The sequence below is a fragment of the Bos mutus genome, chromosome 15, assembly GCF_027580195.1.
Source record: "Bos mutus isolate GX-2022 chromosome 15, NWIPB_WYAK_1.1, whole genome shotgun sequence".
NCBI lineage: Eukaryota > Metazoa > Chordata > Mammalia > Artiodactyla > Bovidae > Bos > Bos mutus.
The window spans coordinates 31991752-31998612 of NC_091631.1; the positions used below are offsets into that span (position 1 = coordinate 31991752).

The 6861-nt window shown below is 39.5% G+C and overlaps 1 non-coding gene and 1 pseudogene across 1 annotated transcript; both read right to left on the reverse strand.

Annotated features, from left to right (window-relative positions):
- Positions 1 to 559: 559 nt before the first annotated feature.
- On the reverse strand, positions 560 to 1494 carry LOC102279061 (olfactory receptor 51A7-like; annotated as a pseudogene).
- Positions 1495 to 6101: 4607 nt separating this feature from the next.
- On the reverse strand, positions 6102 to 6206 carry LOC138991055 (U6 spliceosomal RNA). The gene has a single exon (XR_011467103.1). It is a non-coding gene; the product is annotated as a U6 spliceosomal RNA (small nuclear RNA).
- Between the last annotated feature and the right edge of the window lie 655 nt (positions 6207 to 6861).

Here is a 6861-nt window from a genome sequence, read left to right on the forward strand (position 1 = left end):
CAGCTGAGCCACAAGGGAAGCCCAAATCAACTATAACCCAAGGTAAAATTTAAAAAAAAAAAAAAAAAAAAAAGAGCAAAGGGAGCAAATATACAAGCAACTCATATTTGAAAACAGACTTTTTAATTTAAATGGGAAATCAAGAATTTAAATTGAGTCCCCACAGTAAATACATGTCTGAAGGCTGCAGGAAAGAAAATCAGTAACTGGTTTGGAGTAATGTCTTTAGACTCCAGCTCCTCTGATATTCATTCTCTATAAGGGAAAACAATCTCTACTTCCATTTTTACATCCGTGTGTTGTAAACACTGTAACTAAAATTCCACATCCATGTATTGGTTCATGATTTTAATTATATTACAAAATTATCCCATACATACCTATAAATGCCCATGTAAGTCCTAAGCTCACAGACCTCAATGCCCAGACCACATGTTGTTGTACTGATTACAATCATGATTAGGAAAGATAAGAATGACCCATCCATAATACTTTGCTTAGAAAGGTATTGTTTTATTCCCTGAACCTGGCTGACCCTGCCTCACTTTTCCCCATACCTTTATTTTAGATCAAATTTCCCCAGAACCTTCTCAGGAATTTGTGTGTCTTCACACAGTAGACAATGGGATTCATCAAAGGTGGCACTAGCAAGAAAATGTCAGCAATGAGGATCATGGCCACTGGGCACTTGAGCTTGCCAAAGTGGTGCATGGAAGCCAAAGCAATGATGGGCATGTAGAAGATGAGCACAGCACAGATGTGGGAGACACAGGTGTTGAGGGCCTTGAGCTGCTCCTTGTGGGATCAAGTTCTCATCACAGTCTTCAGGATGAATACATAGAACACAGCAATGAACATGCTGTCTGTCATCATAAAGAGAACAACAAAGAAGCCATAGAAAAAGTTGACTGTGTTGTCAGAGCAGGCAAACTTCATGACATCTTGATGGAGACAGTGAGAGTGAGAAAGTAGGCTCTTCCTACAATAGGTCAAACTTTTAAGAGTGAAAGGAAATGGGAGCACTAAGAGCATGCTTTTAATGAGGAACACCAGACCCATTTTGGCCACTCTGGCATTGGGGAGGATGGAGCTGTATCTCAGGGGGTTGTGGCTGGCCAAAAAGCGAACAAAAGACATGACCAGGAGCACTGAGGACTCCAGATTTGTGAATCCATGGATAAAGAATTCTTGAGCAAAGCAGGCACTTGGGGAAATTCCTGTGGCATTGAGAGCAAAGATCAACAGCATAGTGGGGAGGGATGAGAGGGACAGTCTCAGGTCAGAGACAGCCAACTTGGAAAGGAAGTAGTACATGGGTGCATGGCGTGGGGGCTCTGTCCTGATCGCGAAGAGGGTGGTGCAATTGCCAAGAATGGCCACCAGGTACATGAGGCAGATGGGGACAGAGATCCATACGTGAACATGCTCCAGTCCTGGGATTCCAATCAGGAAGAAGGTGGTGATCTCCACCTTAGAGGAACTGAGAGTGCGCATGATAAATTGATTGGGAAGTATTTATTCCCAGATCTGAAATGGCACTTTCAGCGTAGGTCTGTTATGCACTTCTCCCTTCCTTCAGCAATTTTGTCTGAGACATAAACAGAGAAAACACGGTTTTGAAAGACTTCTCATAAAAGAATAAAGGAATAAAAGAACGAGGAATAAAGAAGTTTTGAAAGACTTCTCATAATAGAGTAAAAGAATAAAAGAATGAGGTATTTCTTACAAACAGACTATTGATAATATAGTCAGATAATGTTAACTGACAAGGAGAACCATGGATGTCACACTTCCCCATCAGGTCCTGAGAAAAAAAGTACCCACACAAAGATATGTCCTGCAAATAAATTCCCCTTTTACTATTAGGTTTTGCCCCTCCCCACCTATAATCTAATTAAATGATTTATACAGTCAGGCTGAACTATAGGGTAGCTCTTTCTGCTTGATCCAAAATGAAGGTAGAATTAAGAAAAAAAAAAAAAAAAACGCAAGAAATAGATTTTAGTAAAGCAGTTAGGAAGTGGTTTCTCCAATTTCTAGAGATGTTTGCTCCAAACACTTTTCAGGCCAGGCTTCTAAAGCTGATTTCACTTGCAAACTCTCTGTAGAACTTGCTACCATTGTTGGTAACACCATCCACCAAGTAGAAACAGCTGTGACATCATAAAGGTATAAAATCAACACTTGCTCAGTCAGATCAAGAGATGAAAATGAGAGATGGCTCTTAACAAGCTGAAAGAGGGAAAAAAGGAATAAATATGTTAGAGAGATTAAAAAGAGAAAACATCAGAAACTATTACTCTGTCCTAGACATTCTTTAGACAATTTTTACACATAGTTTCACTTTCAAAATATTTGTTCCATTTTTATGTGAACTTAAAAATAAATGTTTATCTGTGAAATTTCATACACTTACTGATGAACAGGAGATAGTAAAATAGCAGAATTACTTTGAGGATAAGAGATAGTGGGCAAAGTCCTGATCAGTCTGAAACATAATAAATCTCCTACTAACAATCAGTTCAGTTCATTTCAGTCTCTCAGTTATGTCCGACTCTTTGCAACCCCATGAATCACAGCATGCCAGGCCTCCCTGTCCATCACCAACTCCCGGAGTTTACCCAAACTCATGTCCATCGAGTTGGTGATGCCATCCAGTCATCTTATCCTTTGTCATCCCCTTCTCCTCCTGCCCCCAATCCCTCCCAGCATCAGGGTCTTTTCCAATGAGTCAACTCTTTGCATGAGGTGGCAAATTATTGGAGTTTCAGCCTCAGCATCAGTCCTTCCAAAGAACACCCAGGACTGGTCGCCTTTAGGATGGACTAGTTGTATCTCCTGCAGTCCAAGAGACTCGCAAGAGTCTTCTCCAACACCACAGTTCAAAATCATCAATTCTTTGGCACTCAGCTTTCTTCACAGTCCAACTCTCACATCCATACATGACCACTGGAAAAACAATAGCCTTGACTAGACGAACCTTTGTTGGCAAAGTAATGTCTCTGCTTTTGAATATGCTATCTAGGTTGGTCATAACTTTCCTTCCAAGGAGTAAGTGTCTTTTAATTTCATGGCTACAACCACCATCTGCAGTGATTTTGGAGCCCTCCAAAAATAAAGTCTGACACTGTTTCCACTGTTTTCCCATCTATTTCCCATGATGTGATGGGACCAGATGGCATGATCTTCGTTTTCTGAATGTTAAGCTTTAAGCCAACTTTTTCACTCTCCTCTTTCACTTTCATCAATAGGCTTTTTAGTTCCTCTTCACTTTCTGCCATAAGGGTGGTGTCATCTACATATCTGAGGTTATTGATATTTCTTCTGGCAATCTTGATTTCAGCTTGTGCTTCTTCCAGCCCAGCATTTCTCATGATGTACACTGCATATAAGTTAACTAAGCCGGGTGACAATATACAGCCTTGGCGTACTCCTTTTCCTATTTGGAACCAGTCTGTTGTTCCATGTCCAGTTCTAACTTTTGCTTCCTGACCTGCATATAGCTTTCTCAAGAGGCAGGTCAGGTGGTCTGGTATTCCCATCTCTTTCAGAATTTTCCACAGTTTATTGTGATCCACACAGTCAAAGGCTTTGGCATAGTCAATAAAGCAGAAATAGATGTTTTTTGGAACTCTCTTGCTTTTATGATGATCTAGTAGATGTTGGAAATTTGATCTCTGGTCCCTCTGCCTTTTCTAAAACCAGCTTGAACATTTGGAAGTTCACGGTTCACGTATTGCTGAAGCCTGGCTTGGAACACGAGCATTACCCTACTAATGTATAAAGGGCCCAGTGCATTTGTTTCTCAAGTGCAGTGACTCATGTGGAGAAATTACTCAAGAATTTCAAGTAAATTTATTGCCTTGAGAGGAGACAGTCTTACATGTTATTACTAAAAAAATTAAAATTCAGGGATACTATCTCTAAGATGAATGATATCTCAGACTCTTTATATACACTTCATTTAATTCTCAGAGAAACCTTGTGAAGCAGGTACTGCTATTATCTCTGTTTTATAAATTAAAAAAAGAAATAAATAGCTAATCATGGATAGATATGCATATATGTGCTGCATACTCAGTTGTCTCTAACTCTTTGTGACCCCATGTACTGTTACCCAACAGACTCCTTTGTCCATGGAATTTTACATGCAAGAATACTGGAGTGGGTTGCCATTCCCTGCTCCAGGAGGTCTTCCTGACCCAGGGATTGAACTTGCATCTCTTGTGTTTCCTGTGTTGGCAGGTGGATTCTTTACCACTGCACCATCTGGGAAGCCCCAGTCATGGATGGAACTAGAATTCAAACCCAGGTGTGTCTTATTCTCTGACAGAATACTAAGGACTGTCTTAGACTGCACCTTACAGTACTTTCCTTGCAGTCACATACAACTTACCTGGAGTAGCTAGATTGTTTCCAGGCCCCTCTTCCAATTAACATGAGGCCTTAATATCCTCTCACCTGCCCTTTCTTCCAAGACTAAACAAAGTCCTCTCTGATTTGAGTCTAGTGACTAAGATCCTGTCATCCATGGCCTGACTTCTGTACCCATGTCTATCTTCCTAGTCTTTGCTTAGATGAATACACTTTACTCTTTCAGCTGATGAGTCTGTGTATTTCCCAGTTCCTATCTCACATAGAGTTCTAACTCTATCCAGCATTTTCTCTGACTGTGCATGAACAACTGGATGCTTTCTCAGATGAACCATAGAAAGGTGAATTGAACAATGGCAATGGATGGCTAAAAGCATTTTAGTTCATTTTTACATTTTCATAGCTTCTTTTCCAAATTTAAGTTAAAAGTATCTTCTTATCCGGGTAAACATATCATCAAGAGAAGCTCCCCTACCCCCTTCCTCCATTGCAATCTTTTTGTTTTTGTTTTTTACCTTTGAGCCCTTCCTATGTCAAAAAGTCATCCTTATTGAGCCGCGTTAGGCATTACTGACACTTATTCATCATCCTCTCTAAGCCCAGTTCATTTTCCATGTTTCAGACACACTCATGATACAAAGCCATATTATAAGACAATGTTATGTTAGGGCCCTACTGCACTTACAACGTAACCACACAGTGAAACAGAAATGATTTTAGGCTAGAGGCTTCTCAGCCTCAGTGTACCACATCTGTTGACCAACCTTCATCTACAGATCACTCTTTGAGCTGTCTTTTGAGTTTTATACTTATGGAACACCAATTCCTATAGCTCTGCTATCCTCTGTAAACAAATGATTTACCCAAGAAACTTCCTAGAAATTCCCAGAAGAGAGCCTAATACAGGATTGTAGTTTTAACTCACTGGTTCCCATAAGAACATGAAAAGGTCAGACTGCAATATTCCACAGGTTTTGGAGACTTGAACATATCAAGGAGAGCCTGCCTGAGAGATTAGAGAAAGCAGTTGAAGCTACCAATACATTATTTAATTCCAAATTAACTGATACATGATTTTAGGCTCATCACTTCTTAGTTTCTTTTTATTTTCTTACAGTCAATGAAGATGTTTTCCCTTTTTAATTTTTAAAATGTAAATTACATAGAGTAAGATGGATACATCTGGAGTGTATAGCTCAATTTCATTTTTATCTACACATGCAACAAATTAGCACAGAAACAGGAAAGTGCTAAAATCTCCAAATCTGATTAAGAATTTGTCTTTTTCCAGAGAAGGAGAAATATCATATGACATCCCTTATATGTGGATTCTAAAAACAAATAACATAACTTACAAAGAAGGAGACTCACAGACTAAGAGAAAGAATTTATGGTTGCCAGGGGGAAGGATGGGGGGAAGGGATAATTAGTTTGGGATGCACATATACAGATTACTACATTTGAAATGGATAACCAACAAGGACATACTGTACAGCACAGGGAACTGTGCTCAATGTTATGTGGCAGCCTGGATGGGAAGGGTATTTCAGGTGAATGGATACATGTATATAATGGCTGAGTCCCTTCACTGTTCATCTGCGACTATCACAATATTATTAATAGGCTATACCCCAATACAAAATTAAAAATTTTAAAAAACCTGTCTTTTTCTTTTTAGTACTGTTACTTTTTCTTTGTGTATTTTGAACCTTTCCTATTACATGTATAAACAAAGGGCTTGTTCCAAGAGCTTGCATGTCATCCTTGTTCAGGGGCTGTTCTAATCTTCTCTATGGTTCCAATTTTAGTGTATGTGCTGCTGAAATGAGTACTTACATGCTTTTAGCAGTGGTTGGAAGTCAGAGTAGGTTGATGTAAGAGGATGCAAGGGGATTCAGATAAGGGTAAGGAGGCAGGAGTCCCTGATTAAGAAGGCAGTGCAGTGTGGCCCACAGGACCATGGGCTTTAGAATCAAGTCTGTTTTCACTCTTGTTTCCATCATTTATTTACATGCTGGGTGACACCTTAGACAAATCATTGTATGCCTTCTTTCAGATAGGAATATTAGCACCTACTTTATACGATTATTTGGGTATAAACTAATGACACACCTGCAGTGTTTGAGAGTACCTATAATTGATAGCTAATATCTTAATAACAGCAAATTGTCACATAATTAGAAGATGAGACTGATGGCAGAGAGATGTATTTGATAGTACTGTGTGGTGCTCACACTAGAGGTGTTGGATGAGAGGGGTGGGAGGGAGGTCTAAGAGGGAGGGATATATGTATACTGATGGCTGATTCATGTTGTTGTATGGCAGAAATGGACACAACATTGTAAAGCAATTGTCCTCTGATTAAAAACAAATTGAAAAAAATAGTACTGCATGGTTCTCATAGATGAGCCTCTTCAGGTGGAGAGACAGCAGACTTACATATTTATAACTTTTGTACCCAAGTGTTAATATTTCCCAGGAAAAAGT